The sequence below is a fragment of the Drosophila hydei genome, unplaced genomic scaffold (genome assembly GCF_003285905.1).
Source record: "Drosophila hydei strain 15085-1641.00,03,60 unplaced genomic scaffold, DhydRS2 tig00000250-arrow-arrow-pilon, whole genome shotgun sequence".
Classification (NCBI taxonomy): Eukaryota; Metazoa; Arthropoda; class Insecta; order Diptera; family Drosophilidae; genus Drosophila; species Drosophila hydei.
In genome coordinates this window covers 1,289,352-1,310,342 of record NW_022045696.1, presented here as the reverse complement: position 1 = coordinate 1,310,342, position 20,991 = coordinate 1,289,352, and the positions used below count along the sequence as shown (strand labels likewise).

Sequence of the window (20,991 nt, the reverse complement as noted above, 5' to 3'; positions counted from 1 at the left end):
AATGCTTTATTAATGGAACAGCACTTCTAGGAAATTCTTTGCAAGTTTGCGCGCTTTAGACTGCGGCCCACTAATTACCACTTAACAAGATTTGACTGTCTAAAAGGTGTTTGCATTCACCAACTTTTCAGACAGTTAACTTGCTTAAGTGTCGACGTCTAAAGTTATTCCAACTGCTCATTATATTTCTCTAGGAACACGAACAGGCGATTTGCCTGTTTATTTCAAATTCATTAATCTAAGAAGAAATCAAGTTAAGAACTTTCTTATGCTGCATAATAATATAGAAATAATCCCATGGTCAGTTCTTCAAGGCATGTCAGATAAGAAGAATTCTCTTTTATAATCTCCAAAAGAAAGCATCCCAAAACGACTGACAAAAGACAAACATCTATAAGATCTATAAAAAATAAAGAAAAAATACTTTTATCTTTTCCTTTAACATTGAATTATAATATAATAATGAATCAGGGAAATCTATAGAAATAAATTATTTGACTTGATGGCATTTATACTCAAGAGCTCATTACTGTGCATAGTATATATATATATCGACATCCAGCACATATATTCTAATATAATATTTAATTTTTATATAGATAATAAATCATTTATATATATAGATAGAACTATTCTTTTCAGATCTGTTCATCAAATTTTACACTTTATAATTCAATGAAATACAAATAGAAGCTGAAAATAGAGAATATATATAGTATACCAATATATATATCATATATATCTTATGTTTAGATATGGTTGGTAAAACGTCTGTTTACGTTGCATTTAATATTCAGTTAAATTTCCGATGGCTTGCCACAAATTGTGCCTCGCCAAGAACAGTTATGTGCAGATAAAGCGGACCGTAAATGGGACGATTTAGGCGATGGTTAACAAAAATTGTTGCCTCTGACAAGTCGGGCGCCAACAAGTCGTGGGCGTGGCTGGTGGGTGCTTGTGGGGTGTGTCCTCTGATTCTGGCAGCATTTCAAAATTCGAATTGCCCAATTTATATGCGCAAAGTTCTAACTCCCCTCCCCTCTATCTATGTGCGTGTGCGTGTGTGTGTGTGTGTGTGTGTCTGCGTGTGTTTTTTTTCCTTTTTGAGTAAATCAAAACGTGAACTCTTGGCTAGCCAAGTCAAAAGTTGTTGTCTCTAGGGGTAAGCGACGCGAGGGGCGATGGGGCGACGTCATCGTCGCCATTGTTGTCGTCTGCCTGGTAACCGACTCTGCTAGGCCTCGCCTCTTCTTGTGGCGCCCCTACCGTCGGCTGCCCCTCGCCCATGGTCAGTTGAAATGCCTCCTGACTGGCGACTTGTTTTGGTTGCGGGGTTTATCCTTTCGACTGGTTCGCCCCTTCCCGCCTCGTATGGCCTCTATACTTCAGTTACCAATGCCAATTTTTCTTTTGTTTGTTTTGTTGCTGTTATTGTTGTTGCCGTTGTCGTTGCCGTTGTCGTCCAACCGGCCGTAAGGGCGCTACGAAATGAATAATTTCAGGGAATTTACTAGAAAATTTTATTCATATAAATCACAAATTAAATAAGTTTTTACGACGTTGTTCAGCGGTTGTGCCAGGCCACTACAAAACTTATTTGTGTTCTCAATTCTTGTGCTGTGAATACCCTGTAAATGTCAAATGCATCCGAGAGGCACTGACCGCCTGCGACACGACTGCAGATGTTGTCTCTCTCTCTTCATTTTCCATTTGGCTTTAGCTTAATCCGCATTGACTTAGCCTCTAAGCTGAGATTGCTAACGAGTCTCACAAGGAAATTGACGTTCTGTTTCGGGCTTAGATTCGTCTGTTGGCTCTAGATATTACGAGTCGCCTCAATAAGGGGTTGTGCTTATTGACTTCGACTATGGCTAGGCGTATGCGTAATATCAGCTGACGACTCACCTCTGCTCCTTCCGGCCTTCGAGTTAGTCCCAAGTTCTGGAGTATCTCCCAGTCGAGTTAAGCAGTGTTAATGCATTTCAACTTGCTATGCTTTTTGCTGTTGTTGGTACGTCTACAGCATTTCTGAGGGTTGCCTTGCGGTGCCTTTTTTGTATGTAGTCAAACAGCCCCCGTGCTCCTTGCCCTACCCCGCCCACTCGTCTAGCCTTTTTGGCTCGCTGCTTGCCCTTTTTTTATGGTCGTGTAATTTTTTGTTGGCCTTTTTATTTATGCTTATTATCGTGATTGCTTTCGCCCGTAACCCGGAGTCCAAGTCAGCAGCTAAAGCTGTGGAAAGGAGCTAACACACAGAGAGAGAGAGAGAGAGAAAGAGAGAGAGACTGAAAGTGTCTCTTTAGCCGGTTTGGTGGTCATTTTGGTTTTTGGGTTTGCTGCTTGATGCGACAAAATGTTGCAGTTGCGTTTGGGGCCATGTTGCAGCTGCTTTAATAATGCAACATTAGCCAAGTACATGCGGCGCAGCATTTGAAGCTGCCACATCGCTTGGTCGCTTGGCAAGCAATTTACGCTGTGACCGCCGCAACAACATGCAATTAATCATAGCCGCAGCCAATGCCAAAGCTGCTGCCCCACATTCAGTTCATTCAACCATCAAACCAGCCACCCACTATCTATGTGTGTGCCGTGGCAAGGACGAAACCTGGCGAAGGACAGCGCAAAAAAGTCGTAGCATGCTGTAAAACTAAAAAATAAGGAAAATGCCATGGAAATGGCAATGGAAATGGAAATGGGAATGGAAATGGAAATGGAAATTTGGTAAACGCCTCTTCTCTCTTCTCTTTTCTTTTGTTTTCTTCTTCTTTCCTTTTCTTTTTTGTCCCTGACCTTGCGACTATTTCGCACATCAAATCATAATTTATGATCGCCAAAACCGAGGAGACACCAGCAGCAGCAGCAGCAGCAGCAGCAGATGATGTGGGCTCAAATTGAGAACAAAAACCAGCCCCGCCCCTTCCAGCGTCTGCTGCCTGGCGCCCACATAATTATCGCCTTGATTTATGGCAGCATTTTCGCAGCCAATTACAAAGTGAAAAAAAATATGGAAACGGAAACGGAAATCACATGGCATGTGCTGCATGTGGCACACACACACACACACACACACACACACACAGTGTGAATGCTTTTGATTGAGGCCATCATCAGATTGCGTGCCATGCAAATTGCCTTCGTACTCACCTTCAAAGCAGTCAAATAGTTGAGCGTAATCCAAGTAGAAGGCGAAGAAGCACGCGCAAGGTGAACAAGGTGAGCAAGGCTCAAGCAGCTTAGGAAATCCACTCAACTCCAAGCAGCCAGTTGACTGGCTTATTAACCAGATAGAATTTCTGAAAAATAACTTGCGAAATAGTTGCACTGAAGAGCTCCTGCATAGGCTATGAAGCCCCGTCTAAAGCGGCTCTAAGTGGGCTATTCCATTGCTGTCACCTGAGCGTATCGAAAGCGAATTCAACAAGTTTCATTTGATTAACTTGAGTTGGCTAAGAGTGAGATTAGCGAGAGCTAACTCTAAACGAAACTTTTCTGGTTCACTTTTCTATAGAGACTCTGAGAAATATAGCCAGATTATAGACTGAACAATATGTGTGCATAAATCTATATATTAAGTACGAGATTCAAAGTCCAAAAAACAAAAAAATTTATGAAATGTTTTCGATGGTAGGATGTGTATAAGACTAGCTTTCAATATAATCACATCAGTAGCTAATGTCATTGGGCTTTATGCCACTATACAAATTCAAACAGGAGGAGTCTGTAGGAAGGACAGACCAGAGGGTAGGGCAGAGTGGGGCAGAGTAGTGTGAGGCAATTGCATTTGGCATTGAAAGCGCCATTTGCTGCTGGTTTCCGCATCAGCTAACAGCGAACAGCGAACAGTGAACAGCTAACAGCCATGAGCTATCTGCTTTGTCTTGTGTGTTCGTCCTGACAGCCGGTAATCAACTCAGTTGCGCCTCGTCCTTTGACCCCGTTCGGCAGCTACTGAACGTTGCGTATGCGGGTGCACTGGCATTTGCAGTTGGTTTATTTTGCTGCGCGTGCTGCCAAGCTTGACACAAAGCTAACGCGCCACCACTTGCCACTTGCCACTTGCCACTAGCCCGACCCCACTCGCCGCCCACTTCCCGCTGCCCGGGCTGAGGAGGTCCCTTGGCGGCGCCTTTGAGCGACGAGGTCCTTTGTTTAAATGCGCTGCACGCCTCGTTATGCACAAACAAAGCGCGGCGCTTCAATTTGGCAGCAAATTATAAAAGGCAGCGGCAACAACTTTGGCTAGAACTTTAGCTACAACTTTAGCTGTAACCATAGCTACAGCTACAGCTACATCTACAGCTATAGCTATAGCTATAGCTATATTATATTAGCACTCTGATTGATCGGTAGATAGTTTAAGCTGTGCCTCGATTGAACTTTAACTGACGGGCTAAGCTATTAATCAATGCCAGCTGAAGGAACAATAGCTGAACAGGTTTCAATCGGCTGTTATTGACTGGGCAATGCTCGTTCGCTAATCAGCTTGATAATGGACAGTTCAATAACAATTGGAAGCAATGCGGCTCGACTGCCAGATACACTGTTTACATTACCATCAAAGTAGGCACAACAAGAAAGGGAACTGGAAAGAGAGTGAATGAGAAAAGAAGCTAGAGAGAGAGAGAGAGACAGAAAAGCCAAAAAAGCCTTGTACGAAGGAGAGAAAAGGCTGCAGAGGAAGAAAGAAAGATTGGGCAATAAAAGTGAGAGAGAGAAAAGAAAAATTGATAGCGAAAGGCGAAGAAAGAGAATTTGAGAGGAAAGCTGAGGGAGAGATAGGGAGAGAGGGAGATGATACAGATAGAGAGTTAAATCGGAGAGTTAAATCGGATCGGGAAAAACTCTGGCAGACCAAACACTAAGGAACAGAGAAAGGAAGAAGGATAGAGATAAGAACAGAGAAAGCGAGAAGGAGCGAGAATTGGAGAGGAAGGCAGAGGCACAGAAAGAGAGAGATACAGATACAAATAGAAAGCTAAATACAAGTCAGAGAAAATAAGGAAGAAGATGAAACTGATGGACGAATGCAACAAAAGATGGAAATCAGAGGAGCAGAGAAAGCAAAAAGCATAAAGAGCATAGAAACAGAGAGAATTAGAAAGCAAGACAGGCAGCAAGAGAGGAGTAAATGGAGGCTGACACAGGGAGACAGTCAATTATCAGGGACACCAATGAGGAAGCAACAATTAAATGCTCTTTCAGGCATAGAAAGCGACTTCGATAGATGTGAGAGTAAAAAATTGAATGAATTATGAGTGAAGGTAGATAGCTGATTTTCAAATGAGATAAAATTCTCATAAAAAATAAGTCTAGTTCTTCAATTTTTCCTTTGCACTTCTTTCTCAATGATGCAGATTGCTAATACCTAAATCGTAAGGGTAAATCGTAATTTGTTCATGTTACATAGATGCTCCAACCCAAGTAGATAGACTTCGTTATATTAGATGAGCTAATAGAGATGTGGGCCACACCATTCCGGACCGGAAAACTTTCCAATCGAAAAGTTTATTAAAAAATCTATCAAATTAAGCGATACTAAAATACGGAAATAAAAGGAAAATGAACACTTTGCATTTATGAGGGATTCGATTCGGTGGAAAAGTCCCTTGTCAAAAGTTTTTGTGCAAAGTCCCGAAACTTTTTCATGGCAAAAAGTTTCTTTTTAAAAATTCTATTGAGTGTTATTAAAAAATTAACGTCAAAAATATATTTCGATGGAAGTTAAGGACCAAAATAGAAACCCATTGGGTGTAGTAGACTACAAAGCGCGAAATACATTCGGATCCTACGGACCTTATTGTTTGTAAGGAAATGAATATGCGGAAACGGCAATTCAAGCTCTCGCGCTCCTGAGCTTAAATTCTATTCTTATCGATTTGGTAATCGATAACTTGAAAGGCTCACAAATCAAGCTAGAGACTCTTTAGATTCAGTTTAAGACATGCAGTTTTTGCTGATTTGATCTTCATCCCATAGACAATCCAAGTTTCTGTACAGCACCAAAATACCACATTTTACACTCAAATACAGGGTATGAGAACCAAACAACTTCGACTCTCTATACAAGGAAGCTGTCAAGAAAGAATTTCTCGTAGAGCTGTGCAGAATATGCCCACACCTAGGCCAATTAACAGCAGCAAGAGCAAAAAGAGATTGAGAGAGAGGGAGAGCAAGAGCGAGAGAGGGGGGCAAAGCTACTGCTGAACTGAACTGTAAGGAGCAGCAATAAAGGCAAAGGCAAATTAATTTGCGGACATTTGAGACGGTCAAAGTTCGAGCGTAGAATAAATGCGGCTGATGATAATGAGGCCTAGGCGGAGTTTGCCTTTAACCATGATGAGGCCATGGACCACGCTGATAATGATGATGAGATGATGTTGATGGCTGTTGGGCCTAGCCAGAGGGTCCTTGACTGTAGTCAGTGGCAGCAGTTGGCAGTGGCAAATGAAGGCAATGTTAAGCGATGAAACGTTATCGTTCGCTAGGGCTTCATTGATAACTAATGTGGGCCCATTAATCGAGGCTTTCGGTAGTCATTGTTGTTGTTCGAGCTGCTGTTGGCCACCAACGTGGCCAAGCAATTGGGCCGAAATGCGTGTTAAACATTTTATGCTAACCGACGCAGCTGCTTAATAATTGAACAATAAAAAGTGGCGTTAAGTAATTTGTGTATGTGAAGCTCATAAAACTCGCTCACACACACGCTCACACACACTCACACATGTGCATTAATTGTTAATTTAGTGTTCGTTTAAGTTTAATGAGTCGTGGTCATGAAATTTTAAAGTTTATTACCAAAGCACAGCGGCAACAAATTACAAATGCAAAGACTCGATCCTCTGCACGCCTACAACGTGCCTCCTGCCACATACACACGCGAAGAGGGAGGGAGAGAGAGAGAGAGAGGGAGAGAGTGAGGAAGACCCCCTCTGGCGACAAAAATCCACTGATTCATGTTAATTAAATGTGACACAAGTTTAACAACTTTTCTTTTGGCACGCTTCGTTTCATTGTCGATTAAATACCCTGTATAAATTCGAACAGGCGGGCTATGCTCAAAACCAGAGAACAAATATAAAGCAGCTGTATTCGCCATTAATATTTCCAAGAGCATTTTTAGTGTTGCTAAGCTAAAATATTGCATTCAACTATATGTGACTATTTTGCAACACTGAATTAAGGCGAATAATTCTGCTTTCTATCATGTTTTCTTAGTTTGCAGCGTATCTGCTTGTCGGGCTTTGCCTCGCGCAATAAAATGTTGCTGCTGCGGGCCGCACAAATTCGTTTGCCATTGTTGCGGCGAATACACGTCTGACACGCCCCCAGCAAGCTAGTCAGCTGGCTTCCCTCCCATCGCCAAAATTTGGACCTCGATTTCGATTTCGACTACGATTTCGATCAATGGCCAAAAGTTTTGCGCTTTTAATTAGAATTTTAGTCCACAGGCTGGCCGCCAACTTGTAGCTGTGGGCGTGGCACATTGAAAGTTTGTCAATGTGCCAAAAAGGCAATTCCGTGTGTAGTGGCCACACACAAATGCACACGTAATGACATCCTATATGAGGATGCTTCAATATTAAGCACCTGCTGCTGCTCCTATTTGTGGTTGTGCAAACTTTTCAGTTGTCCGTTTAGTAGTGTCTGAGTTGGATAAGACGTGTGTCAGCTCGAAGTGTTTAGAAAATTGGAAATAAGTTCATTCAAATGGAGAAATGGCAAAAACTTAGGCACAAGCCTGCAAAGACTGCCTTAAATAAAAGCATTCAGTTTTATTGTTTGGTCACACAAAGAGCACATAGACTGTATGGAAAATGCCACACATAACAATGATCTGGTCACACTCTTGGCATGCATGCATGCTAGCAAGCAAGCGTGGCTGCGCTGTCATATTGACAAATAGCCTAAGCATGAGAACTGAAAGACATTAACATTCTTTGGTTTTCCTTTTGCGTCCACCATTTTTGCTCTGCCTCTCTCGCTCTCTCTCTGTCTTAATTTTGAATACAAATTTAACGGCAGCCATCAGCTCCCCAACGCTCTCTTTCAATTTCAATTAGAAACTTTAACTGCACATACACAGACAGATATTTAGACGGACGAGCAGACAGAGACAGACAGCAAGACACACCCACACAGTCTCAGTTGTGCTGCGCTGCTTTTCAAATTGTCGTCAGCAACTGCAGCGACTGAACAGGCGAATGGTTTCTGCCGTTACGACTGCCGCTGCTACTGCCTCTGTCTCTGTCTTTGCCCCGACCCTGTCAGCAGCTGGCAGCGCATTGCTGTGCGTTTCTATTCCTCTGCAATGTTGGGTGAGAGCAATTTAATTTCTTTTCAGCTGCCATTCGTAACGTCTTGTGATGAAGCTGCAACGACTTGGCAATGTCCCTGCACCGCAAGTACCCCTTCAACGAGCCAAGCTGTCTGTATGAATGAATGTGTGCAACTATTAAAGTAAATCACTTAAGCTGCTTGCAAAAATAAAAGCAGAGCCTCACTGTGGATCTTTTTCGCACACAAACACAAACACACCCACACACTCGCACACGCACAATGTGCTTGTCATATACTAAGAGAAATGACTAGAGAGTGTGTGCATATGCTAGATGGATACAAATACATGTGTACATGCTTAAGTGCGGCTGTTAATATTTTGCGTCTTTGAGTGCATTATTCAACATTGGCTCGACCGTAAGTAGCGCAAGGATTAGACTATGTTAAGCAAATTACGTAGTTATCCTTGGGCTTAAAATACATGTCAAGTGCAGCGCAACGACAGCGTCAGAGAGCGAAAGCGAGATTGAGAGCGGCTTTATAATTGAACGGGACTTAATGAGAGTAAGAGCCAACTGTGCTACCTACATGTCTAGCTCGCACCAATGCATTAAGATCTTTATTGCGCTTAAATGAGCATAAGACTGCTGTCATTGCTATTTATATTTCTAATTTCACTATTTTATTCACTTTTGCTACAAATATTTACTTTCTTACTGCTCCTTTTACCGGTTCTAAATCATAAATAAAGAAGCTAAAATGCTACATATACTTATATTTATTTCTACAGTACTTCTCCAACTTTTACTTTATTTCTATTACCTCTTCTGCTACTTTTATTTTAATACTGCAACTACTTATACAAGTAAATTCGAAGAGCGATTATAAGAGAGGCAGAGAGAGAATGTGTCAAAAAGAGTCTATACGTGTACTGATGTACTATTATGTCTTTATATTGTTATACTGTTATACTGTTATACTGTTAAACTGTTATACTGTTATACTGTTATACTGTTATACGGTTATACTGTTATACTGTAATACTGTTCTACTATTATACTGTTATACTGTTATACTGTTATACTGTAATACTGTTCTACTATTATATATAAACTATTTATCTGCAATATATATATATATATAAATATATATGTATAACTTTATACTGTTTAATTTTGTTATATTATTCGTTAGGCATGCACTATCTCTCTCTCTCTTTCTCTTTCTCAAGAAATTTGTGGCTTGCTTGTGTAAAACCTTCCATTTATACTTATCTCTTTGCTATACCATTATTGTCATCATAATACCCTGTAGTGGGGCTTGATGTGCTTTCGGTTTTGGCTTAGTGACTGCCAACATTTTTATGCACTTGCCTCGTAAGTACTTAAATATTCCTATACACAAACACACACATGCATACACACACTTGCACACAATGTGTTGCACAGTTCTGCAACCCTTGCCTCACCCTAGCACCCTGTGTGAGTGAGTGACTGTCTGACTAACTGGCTGACATTCAAGTTGTCTTCTATTTTAATAAATTTTTGGCGCCATGTACTCGTATGCAAGCAAGCGCGACACTTGACAGCAACACGAGCGAAAGGACTTCGAGTGGGGTTCCGGGCGGTGGCCGATGGAGAGGGAGTGCCTTGGTGTTGCTGTTGGCGCCACAGTCGGTGTCGACATCGATGTGACGTCACTTTGCGCTGGCGACATTGTTGCCACGTTGCAATAGCTGCGACGCTTGTGCCATACACTGTTTCCATTTGCAGCACGAAAGGCGGGTCACATCAAGGACAATGCAGCTGTGTGTGAGTGTGTGCGTGTGTGTGAATGTGCGCGAGCGAGTCGCTTTATTTATAAGTCTGGCCACGCCCCAAGCATTGGGCAACCCACCTATGCGCCAATTTCATTTATTTTTGGTACATTTCTCTTCAAAGCGTTAGCGCTATTTATCATTTGGCATCTGTGGCCCCCATAGCCACAGCCAAAAAATAACCATCTGAACCAACTCAACCACCTGAATCACCCGAGCCACCTGAACCACCCACACCTGCTCAAGCTGCCTGTCGTTCTGTCCGTTTCGTCGGAGTCGTTCTAGCGTTTATCAACGCTGCTTCACCAAGAGCAAAAAATAAAACAAACAAGTAAGAAAGCTCTAGTCGGGGTGCCCGACTAGGAGATACCCTGATCCCAGTCCTTTGAGTTTTTTAATATTTTCCGTAGTTTGTATCGAGTATTAAAAAAAAAGAAAACAAATAAAAATCGACATTGTGAGACCAGGTTTCGAACCCGGATTATTTGCGCAACGTGCACAAACTCTACCAACACCGCCACTTCATAACTAAAAAAAAAATAGAACAATAAAAAACATTTCATCTTCACTGGTCTCGAACCCGGACCAAGCTGCATACGAGCGGAGCCTCTACCAACGCAGCCACTGCCCTTCTTATTCGAGACGTTGCAAATTTGAACATAAGTAGCAGCTAATAATTCAGCACAATTCAATCGCAATTTCAATTCTTGGAATAGAAAAGAATAGGAAAAATGCGTGCGCGTGGCGCTGCTGACATGTGCTTTTGCAAATTGGCCAAACGTTTTGTTTAATAACTTCTGTTTTACTTAATGGATTTTAATGAAATTTTCAGCATATGATCTATATATCCTATTGGATTGGTTGAGATGCAAACGTCTTGACATAATGGCCCTAGTTCCAACTAAACTTAAATTCTAAGAATTTGGGGGAATTTGGAGCCGGTATCCAAAATCCAACAAAAATCAAAATTGCATAAAATATACATAAGACTAAATACAAAATTTGGAAGCTCTAGCTCTCAAGACGTTCGAGATATAATTTATTTACTGCATTTCAATAATGTTTTTATTCGATAACAATTAAATGCGAATAGTTATCGAATATTTGAAACAAACTTGACCTGCGCGTGCTATACACGGACCTACAAAAAAAATTTCAAGTCTCTAGCTCTTATAGATGCTGAGATCCACGCGTTCACACATACGGACAGACGGACAGACGGACAGACGGACAGACGGACAGACGGACAGACAGACAGACGGACAGGGCTCAATCGACTCGGCTTGTCGTCCTGATCAAGAATATATATACTTTATGGGGTCTGCCACGCCTCCTTCTGCCTGTTACATACATTTGCACAAAACCATTATACCCTGATTTCCCATTTTTAATGGGATCAGGGTATAAAAAAAAGAAAAAAAACAAGAAAAACCCAAACAAATTGAGCGTTCCAGGCCAAAAAGCTGCTTCAGCTTCATGAGCCCGAAGCTTGAAGCTCTCAAATGGATGTAAATGCTAGGGCCACTGGCAGAGGAAACTTTTCCAGATAACTTCTTGTTAAGATAATCGCTATATTGTGTCCATCGACACGAAACAAATGCCTTCTGTTTGATTTTTTAGTTGATTTAGCCCAGAGAAGATGTTCGAGCAAATATTCTAAATAAATAGAAATTAAATTTGTTCGTTCCACTGCAGAATGAGAAGAGCAGAGAGGGAGACAGAGAGAGGGAGCTGAAGATGGAGACAGAGACAGAGATGAAGAGAAATTGCCATTAACTTAATGGTATATTAATGGAGCTGCATCTATATGTACTTTAATAAGCAACTTGTTCAGATTTCATTATAAATTTATTGAGTTTAGATGACAATTTCTCAAGTGGTACAGTCTGTACAAAATATGTGTCATAAATAATTTAAAAGTCACATGAAAGGGAGTTTGCTATGGGCTTCATCTAATATGAACTCAACTTGAAATTGAAATATAAAATTTAAGTGGATTGGTTGATATACATATGTGTATATAGTTAGAAACTGTTATACATTGATGTGGATGATGGACTTTTAGGGTTTTCAACTCATTTGTAAAGGGTCTTGATATTTTATTATAAGTGCTGTAAACTCATATGATTATTTCATAACTGGTACAGTCTGTACAAAATATGTCTGTTTTCCATAATTTACAACTTACATGAGAGAGACTTTGCTTTGGGCTTATGCTAATTTCAGTCATCAAGGAAATTGAGCTCAGCTTTAAATGGATTGGTTGATATATGTGTTATACAAACATGTAGTTAGTAACTGTTATACGTTTTCATATGGTAGCTGTATGCAAAGTGACTCCTGAAATCGAGTAGATATATTTTATTCAGAGCCTCGCGTAGTGGCATTTGGGCCACATTTGCCTTAATGGCCGTAAGAAGCACTCAACAATCAAACCAGGCTGGCTCCAGTCAGCGGCAATCTAACGACAGGTGTGTGTGTGTGCGTGTCTATTTGAAGATATGTTTTTTGGCAGATATTTGTGTTGGGGAGTCTGCGAATGACATGACATTTGACATAGTTAAGTTCACCTTTACACACACACGAGCAGGTAAAAAATATGCCTATTCTGCTAAAATGAGCAAACGGCGCTGGCATGCATAAAATATTACAATATATCAAAAGGATTGCTAATACAGGTGTGCCACCCCTAACTACCCTTAACGTCCATCAACCCCCTTTCTCCAAATGGAAAAATAAGAAAAATGAAAAAAGCAAAGCCCTCGCCTCTGTCTCTGTCTGTCTGTCGCACCCTATCTATCTGCGGCATCTAGTGACAAGGATGCTGCACACTTTTGATTTTTACACGCTACTTACCTGTGTGTGTACCTGTGCCTGTCTGCGTGGGCGTGGCTGGCTGCCTATGCATAAAGTGAGCTCAATTTGGATACAGCAAGTGGCATTGGATCGAGCAATCGAGCACAAGCCAGGTGGCACACGCACACAGAGAGACACACACACACACATACACAATCAATATGATTGCCACTCGTGTATGCGGGGCACGCTTATCGGGCATGCCACACAATTATTGTGGCTTAATTCAGACATTATTAATCGACAATCGTGTTGCAGGCAATTTATTTGCCACTCAAGCATAATACTGAATGCCCATTAAAGTGTCCATTTATTTATTTTTTGATGTTGTTGTTAGATGTTAGATGTTAGATGTTAGCTGTCAGATGTAGAGCTCGACATTTGCGTGGAAGAGTGTGCGAGTCGGGATGGCTCGACTAGTAAACACCCTACACTCACAGCTGCGCTGTCATTTTAAGCCTTCGCCCTGCTAGCTTAAATCAAAAGAATATTAGATTGCATATACCCTGCAAATGGCACTGTGGGGTATAATGTTTGTGTGCAAATGCATGTAGCAGGCATCAGGCGTCTTGGCACACTCTAAAAAGTGTCCAGATGACAATGACGAACAGGGTCCAGTTTGTCAATCTTTTTGAATAGATCATAGATCATTTGGTATCGATAACTTATCGATATTTTGATTTGATTTTTCACGCCTAATTGGACTGCAGACTGAGATTTCGGTTTTTGGTTAAATGTAATATTAAAAGTCTTTCAATAACTAAAAGTAAGGCGCATTATGCAGACTTTGTGCAGCTAAGTTTTTGGTTATTAAAGTTTTATAAGAAGCGTGGAATGATTCAAGCAGAAACTTTACACAGCGCTCCACTCTCGCGTATTAAAGTCTTCCATGCTATTATTGTAGATATATGTTATATATACAAGTATATATATAAATATATATATATTGAGTTTGAATAGGGGCATTATGACGCTTAGCTTTTGCCCAGATTTTAGCTAGGTGGACAGACTCTTAGCCTGGATTTGCAGCAGCTGCAGGACACAAAGAAAGAATCCTTTGACTGCAGTTAGAATTGCATTGTCCTTTTCATTCCTTTCGTTTCGTTTCGTTTCGTTTTCCTTTTCTTGGCTTCTGCCGGCTCTTGAAAGGCTGCAGAAACACAAAGCGGACGCACAACTTGTCCTTAAGTGCAGGGCAAATAGTGTTAGGGCATGGGACAAAGTGGGTGAAATGCAAATGCCGAAATTATACAGCAGAAATCAAGTAAGCCAGCTCTAATTAAAATTCACATTTAGATACCCTGTAGAAAGAAATATTTGAGATTCGTTTATAGAAAGAGAGAGAGAGAGAGAGAGAGAGAGAGAGAGAGAGAGAGGGTGAGGGAGAAGGGTGTCAGAGCAGCTATCACGGAATAGAAAGGAAAAGAGGGAGACAAGAAAGGATACATATAGAGGTAGGAAACAATAAAGGAAAGAGAAAAGTAGGGAGAAGGAGGCTAGTAAGGGAGAGAGAGAGAGATATTAGAAAGAGAGTTAGCGAAATAAAGAGAGAACGACAGATATACATAGAAAGAAAGATATGAAGAGAGAGAGAGAGAGAGGCAGAGAGAGAGAGAGAGAGCGTGATAGGTAGAGCCAAGAGAAGTAAGCTAATTCTAAGTAAGCTTCACTTACAGATAGAAAGTGAGGTTAGATTATAGTGTTAGAGATTTCTTAGCATAAGTATAAGCTTAAACTGAAAGAAATATTATGCTTAAGCATTTATTTTCAATAGTTCAAGAAGCATACAAAATGTGGCCACTGCAGCGCTTACAGTCTTCGATTTCCGTGAGTTGTAAGAGATTTCTAACCAAAGCAAGAGACAGGGCGGGAGAGAAAGCAATAGACTAAAACACTTTAGAATATACGTTCAGAGGTCTTTCGATAGCTTGGCACTAGCTGGAAATCTATTATACCCGATGCCTGCCATCAATTTGCATAATAGTCCAGGGTATACGAGAGCATTTTATTGTTTCTATGTTTTCACTTATTCTTTTGTTGAAATTGTAACAGGCTCGTCAGTAGAAAGGCCGGTCCCGGTCCTTGGGCGTCTTCATCATAACTACAAACAAAGAATAACGAGGCAAACAGTCAAACAACTGAAGAACCTGAACTGTTTGCACTCCAAGTTGCTAAGTGCCTCCCTCAAAAAAAAAACAACAAAAAAAAAAAAAAAACAAAAACGAAAAAAAATATAGAAAGGAAAACAATAAAACGTATAAAAATAAAAATAAAAGGCACAAAAGTGTCAGCAAACTGTGCTGCTGCATAGCCCCAAAACAGCGAGCAGGCTTCTCTTTCAATTTCCCATTCTATGATTTGCTTTCTGTATCCTTTCGCTATGCGGCAGACAAAAAATTAAATTCTGTTTTTACACATGAGAAATGCAGATTTACATATATATATACATGTGTGTGTATACATATTTGATATACTGTTTACTTATTATTTTGTTTCGCATTCCGAATCTGTATTGTAATTTGCCAGGGCACACGCGGCGTATGCTTTATAATTATTTCAGTTAATATTTTGTAAAGCTAGCAAATAATTCATACACAACTTTTGTGTGTAAATAAATAATTGAATAATTATGAACACATAATGGAATGCATACATTTTCACACAGACACATAGCCACGTAGTTATTTAGATTATAAAAATGTTACATTTAATTTGCGTCTGTCAACAATGTGAAACGAAGCGAGAAAATGGTAAAAGCCGTGCCAAGCCTACTGGAAGAGCAGCAGCCGACAAAGGGGCACACATGATGCAAACAACAATGCAGTGCAGTGTACAGACAATCGACTAGCTCATGTAAAAGTTAGAAGAATAGAGAAGGACAGGGGGAGCGGGCAACGCTTATATTACTATATATTAGAGCACATAATATTATAGCGTACAATTGGGGGCTCAATGCAAATGCCTCATTTAACATAAGTCTTTGCACACGTAAGATATTTAAGGAAAAAACATTTGAAGTATTAAGCCTGAGCTTAAAGACAAAACTTAATTTATATAAATGTATATAAGCGAGTGTACATAGTACGTCCAGGACACAAAGAAAGAATCCTTTGAGTGCAGTTAGCAGACCTTCAATAACTATTAAGCCTGAGCTGCAAGACAAAATTAAATTCATTGTGCGTAGCAACTCAGCAACTCAACTGGTCTCATTGCTACGGCTAAAAGCGTTTCTCTAGACTCAATTGAGATTGGGAGTCCAATGTTTAATGTGCCTGTGCGAACATAGCAGTTGAACTGAAAAGCTAGCTCCTAGAATTAAATTCAGTTGGCAGTTGAATAGTAAAATGAAATTTGATCAAAAATGCTTTTTCCTATGCTCGCCCATGAACTTTTAGCTTAACTTTTATACTCTTCTCTCTACAAAAGCTAGAGAAATTCCAAATTCTTATGTTCGCATTTATCATTGTGTTTTCGATAGCTCATATTATTTTCGGGCTTATGCAAAGATACATGATATTATTTACGTGTATACGTTGGTTTCTCTGTAATTTTTAAAAATGCCTCGAATTTCGGTTTGGCTCTGGTTTATAATTTGATTCACATTAAAACTGAAAAGCGAAATCCAAAGCAGCTGAAACAAGACTTAATATATAGATATGTAAATACGTTTTACTTTATGCATATAATATCGATATATATTTCATTTTATCACATCAAGAGTTTTTTGCAGAATGCTCAGCTAACGTATATTCATTAAATATTGCGCATATTCCGATATGATTTCAATTAAGAATAAAAAATTCTTTCACAGTTTTATGCGGAATGTGATCAGAAAGAACATTTTTTCTTTCTGCATTGCACACGTAATCGATAGTCGTCATTATGAAAATTGTATGCCACATGAACAATTAGCGTAGAAAAAATATACTTTCTCTCCCTTGCTCCCGCTCTCCATCTGTCTCGCTCCCTTTGGCATCTGCCAAAGCTTATGAAATTCACGTTGTACAAGGAAATTAAAAGCAGTTCCGACATCAAATGAATACAAATGTAGTTATTTCGTATACAAATTGGCATCGAGATGGCGAGAGGAAGAGGCAGACAGAGAGCGGGGAGGGACCGTGTTGTGTTGGGAGTCTGTGAGTGCATTGCGCACACGCCGTGTGGGCAAATATTATTTTTTTTCTTTCGCTTCACATTTTGCCTCAGTGTAGGACAACAATGTGCAAAGCGAGCCAAAAAGCATTTCATTAACTTAATTAACTTTTAATTGAAATTGTTTGACAGACGCGAAGAGCATGCGCCCGCGTACTTTCATCTTTTAATTGCAATTTGAAAACGGCAAAAATGAATAAGTATGAATACGAAATACTTATGAAAAAACACAATAAAGCAATAACACAAATTTATGAAATAAAAATAACAAAATAAAAGTGCGCCGTGGAATGCTTCGCAAAAAATAAATCAGCATGCAAATTAAGTTAAGAATTTATAATTTATTTGCATGCAAAAAGTTCATGATGCTGTTAAAAGCAACATGTCATTTGCCTGTCAGGCCCAACCATCAGTTAAAAAAGTTATCAAACTGATATATGTTACACTCGATAGATAATATATGACAGATGATAGATGATAGATGGTAGATGATAAATGATAGATGATAGATGATAGATGATAGATGATAGATGATAGATGATAGATGATAGATGATAGATGATAGATGATAGATGATAGATGATAGATGATAGATGATAGGCTGATAGCTGATAGATGATAGATGATGGATGATAGATGCTCGCTGATAGATGTAGCTGATAGATGATAGCCGCTCGCATGCTCGCTGCTCGCTGCTCGCTGCCGCTCTCGCTGCTATCTGCCGCCTCTCGCTGCTCGCTCTCGCTGCTCGCTGCTCGCTGCTCGCCTGCTCGCTTCTCGCTGCTAGCTGCTCGATGATCGCTGCTCGCTGCTGGCTGCTCGCTGCTCGCTGCTCGCTGCTCGCTGCTCGCTGCTAGCCGCTCGCTGCTCGCTGATCGCTGCTCGCTGCTCGCTGCTCGCTGCTCGCTGCTCGCTCTCGCTGCTCGCTGCTCGCTGCTCGCTGCTCGCTGATCGCTGCTCGCTGCTCGCTGCTCGCTGCTCGCTGATCGCTGCTCGCTGCTCGCTGCTCGCTGCTAGCTGCTCGCTGCTCGCTGCTCGCTGCTCGCTGCTCGCTGCTCGCTGCTCGCTGCTCGCTGCTCGCTGCTCGCTCTCGCTGCTCGCTGCTCGCTGCTCGCTGCTCGCTGCTCGCTGATCGCTGCTCGCTGCTCGCTGCTCGCTGCTCGCTGCTCGCTGCTCGCTGCTCGCTGCTCGCTGCTCGCTGCTCGCTGCTCGCTGCGCTGCTCGCTGCTCGCTGCTCGCTGCTCGCTGCTCGCTGCTCGCTGCTCGCTGCTAGCTGCTCGCTGCTCGATGCTCGCTGCTCGCTGCTCGCTGCTCGCTGCTCGCTGCTGCTGCTCGCTGCTGCTCTGATGCTCGCTGCTCGCTGCTCGCTGCTCGCTGCTCGCTGCTCGCTGCTCGCTGCTCGCTGCTCGATGCTGCTGCTAGATGCTCGCTGCTCGCTGCTCGCTGCTCGCTGCTAGCTGCTAGCTGCTCGCTGCTCGCTGCTGGCTCTCGCTGCTCGCTGCTCGCTGCTCGCTGCTCGCTGCTGCTGCCGCTGCTCGCTGCTCGCTGCTCGCTGCTCGCTGCTCGCTGCTCGCTGCTCGCTGCTCGCTGCTAGCTGCTCGCTCTCGATGCTCGCTGCTCGCTGCTCGCTGATGCTGCTCGCTGATCGCTGCTCGCTGCTCGCTGCTCGCTGCTCGCTGCTCGCTGCTCGCTGCTAGCTGCTCGCTGATCGCTGCTCGCTGCTCGCTGCTCGCTGCTCGCTGCTCGATGCTCGATGCTCGCTGCTCGCTGCTCGATGATAGATGATAGATGATAGATGATAGATGATAGATGATAGATGATAGATGATAGATGATAGATGATAGATGATAGATGATAGATGATAGATGATAGATGATAGATGATAGATGATAGATGATAGATGATAGATGATAGATGATAGATGATAGATGATAGATGATAGATGATAGATGATAGATGATAGATGATAGATGATAGATGATAGATGATAGATGATAGATGATAGATGATAGATGATAGATGATAGATGATAGATGATAGATGATAGATGATTAGATGATAGATGATAGATGATAGATGATAGATGATAGATGATAGATGATAGATGATAGATGATAGATGATAGATGATATAGATGATAGATGATAGATGATAGATGATAGATGATAGATGATAGATGATAGATGATAGATGATAGATGATAGATGATAGATGATAGATGATAGATGATAGATGATAGGATGAGATGATAGATGATAGATGATAGATGATAGATGATAGATGATAGATGATAGATGATAGATGATAGATGATAGATGATAGATGATAGATGATAGATGATAGATGATAGATGATAGATGATAGATGATAGATGATAGATGATAGATGATAGATGATAGATGATAGATGATAGATGATAGATGATAGATGATAGATGATAGATGATAGATGATAGATGATAGATGATAGATGATAGATGATAGATGATAGATGATAGATAGATGTTGATGATAGATGATAGATGATAGATGATAGATGATAGATGATAGATGATAGATGATAGATGATAGATGATAGATGATAGATGATAGATGATAGATGATAGATGATAGATGATAGATGATAGATGATAGATGATAGATGATAGATGATAGATGATAGATGATAGATGATAGATGATAGATGATAGATGATAGATGATAGATGATAGATGATAGATGCTGCTCTGCTGCTGCTGCTGACTCGATGCTCGTGCTCGCTGCTCGGCTCTGCTGTGCTGCTGCTGCTTCTGCTGCTTAGCTGGCTGCTGCTGCTGCTGCGATGATCGCTGCTCGCTGCTACGCTGCTCGCTGCATGCTGCTCGCTGCTCGCTGCTCGCTTGCTCGCATGCTGCTGATAGTGCTCGATTGCTGCTGCTGATGATGACATGCTCGATGATCGTGTAGCTGCTGCTGTGATAGCTGATAGCATGATGCGCACTCGATGCTCGCTTAGCTGATGACATCGATGCTAGATGCTGCTGATAATGATAGTTACCGATAATAGCTGCTAAAAGTTCTTCTCACTGCTGAAATGTTTTGTTCTGCTTATAATTAGTGGACTCGACTCTCAGAATGAATGTTTGCATTTATTATTGCAGAACTAACTGCCTGGTAAATATTTGTAACTCAGTTTGCAGTGCGGTTCGTTACATTACTGATATACGTATATATGAAGCTTTCGCAAATGCAAGTTGATTCATTTTGTTTTGCTTAATGCATTTGTGGGCAGCTTAAGTACTTTTAAGTAATGCTCAACATTTTTTGCGAGGGAGTGTGAGGGGTATGAAAAGATTTGATGCGCGCTTTATTCACGTCTGGCTTCTGTTTATATGCATATTTATTTTCGCTTGGCTCACGCTCCGCGCTTCCTTGCATTCGTAATTAGTTAATGTGCCGCCGTAGTCAGTCTCATTCGCATTACAGGGCCTAAGCGTCGCAACGGTTTCACGGCTGGCTGACTGGCTGGCTGGCTAGCTGCTTTCCCTGCCACATCGCTTCATGTCCTTGTTGGTTATTAAAAAGAATGAAAGGAAATGAAAAGAAAAGAACTTGCTGCCTTCAACCTGGGCTGTGTGTTTGCCAGGCCTTCTGCCTGTTTGGCTGTTCTACTCGTTATTCACCTGCTAGCAGCTGCTGCCTCGGCTAATGAAGTACATATTTACATATAAATATATATATATATATATATATATATATGTATATATATATATATATATATATATATATATATATATATCTACATAAATATATTTACATATATGCCCCCACATATGCCGCTCTTCAAAGCAACATTGCTCTTCGTTATATTCATCTTATATTTTGTTGTGCTGCCGCCTTTACACATAGGCA

At 41.2% G+C, this 20,991-nt stretch overlaps 1 protein-coding gene across 1 annotated transcript in view; it reads left to right on the top strand.

Annotated features, from left to right (window-relative positions):
- The window catches only part of LOC111604748 (nuclear pore complex protein DDB_G0274915), a 34,782-nt gene that overhangs the window by 926 nt on the left and 12,865 nt on the right, over positions 1 to 20,991 (top strand). The gene's annotated exons all lie outside the window — the stretch shown is intronic.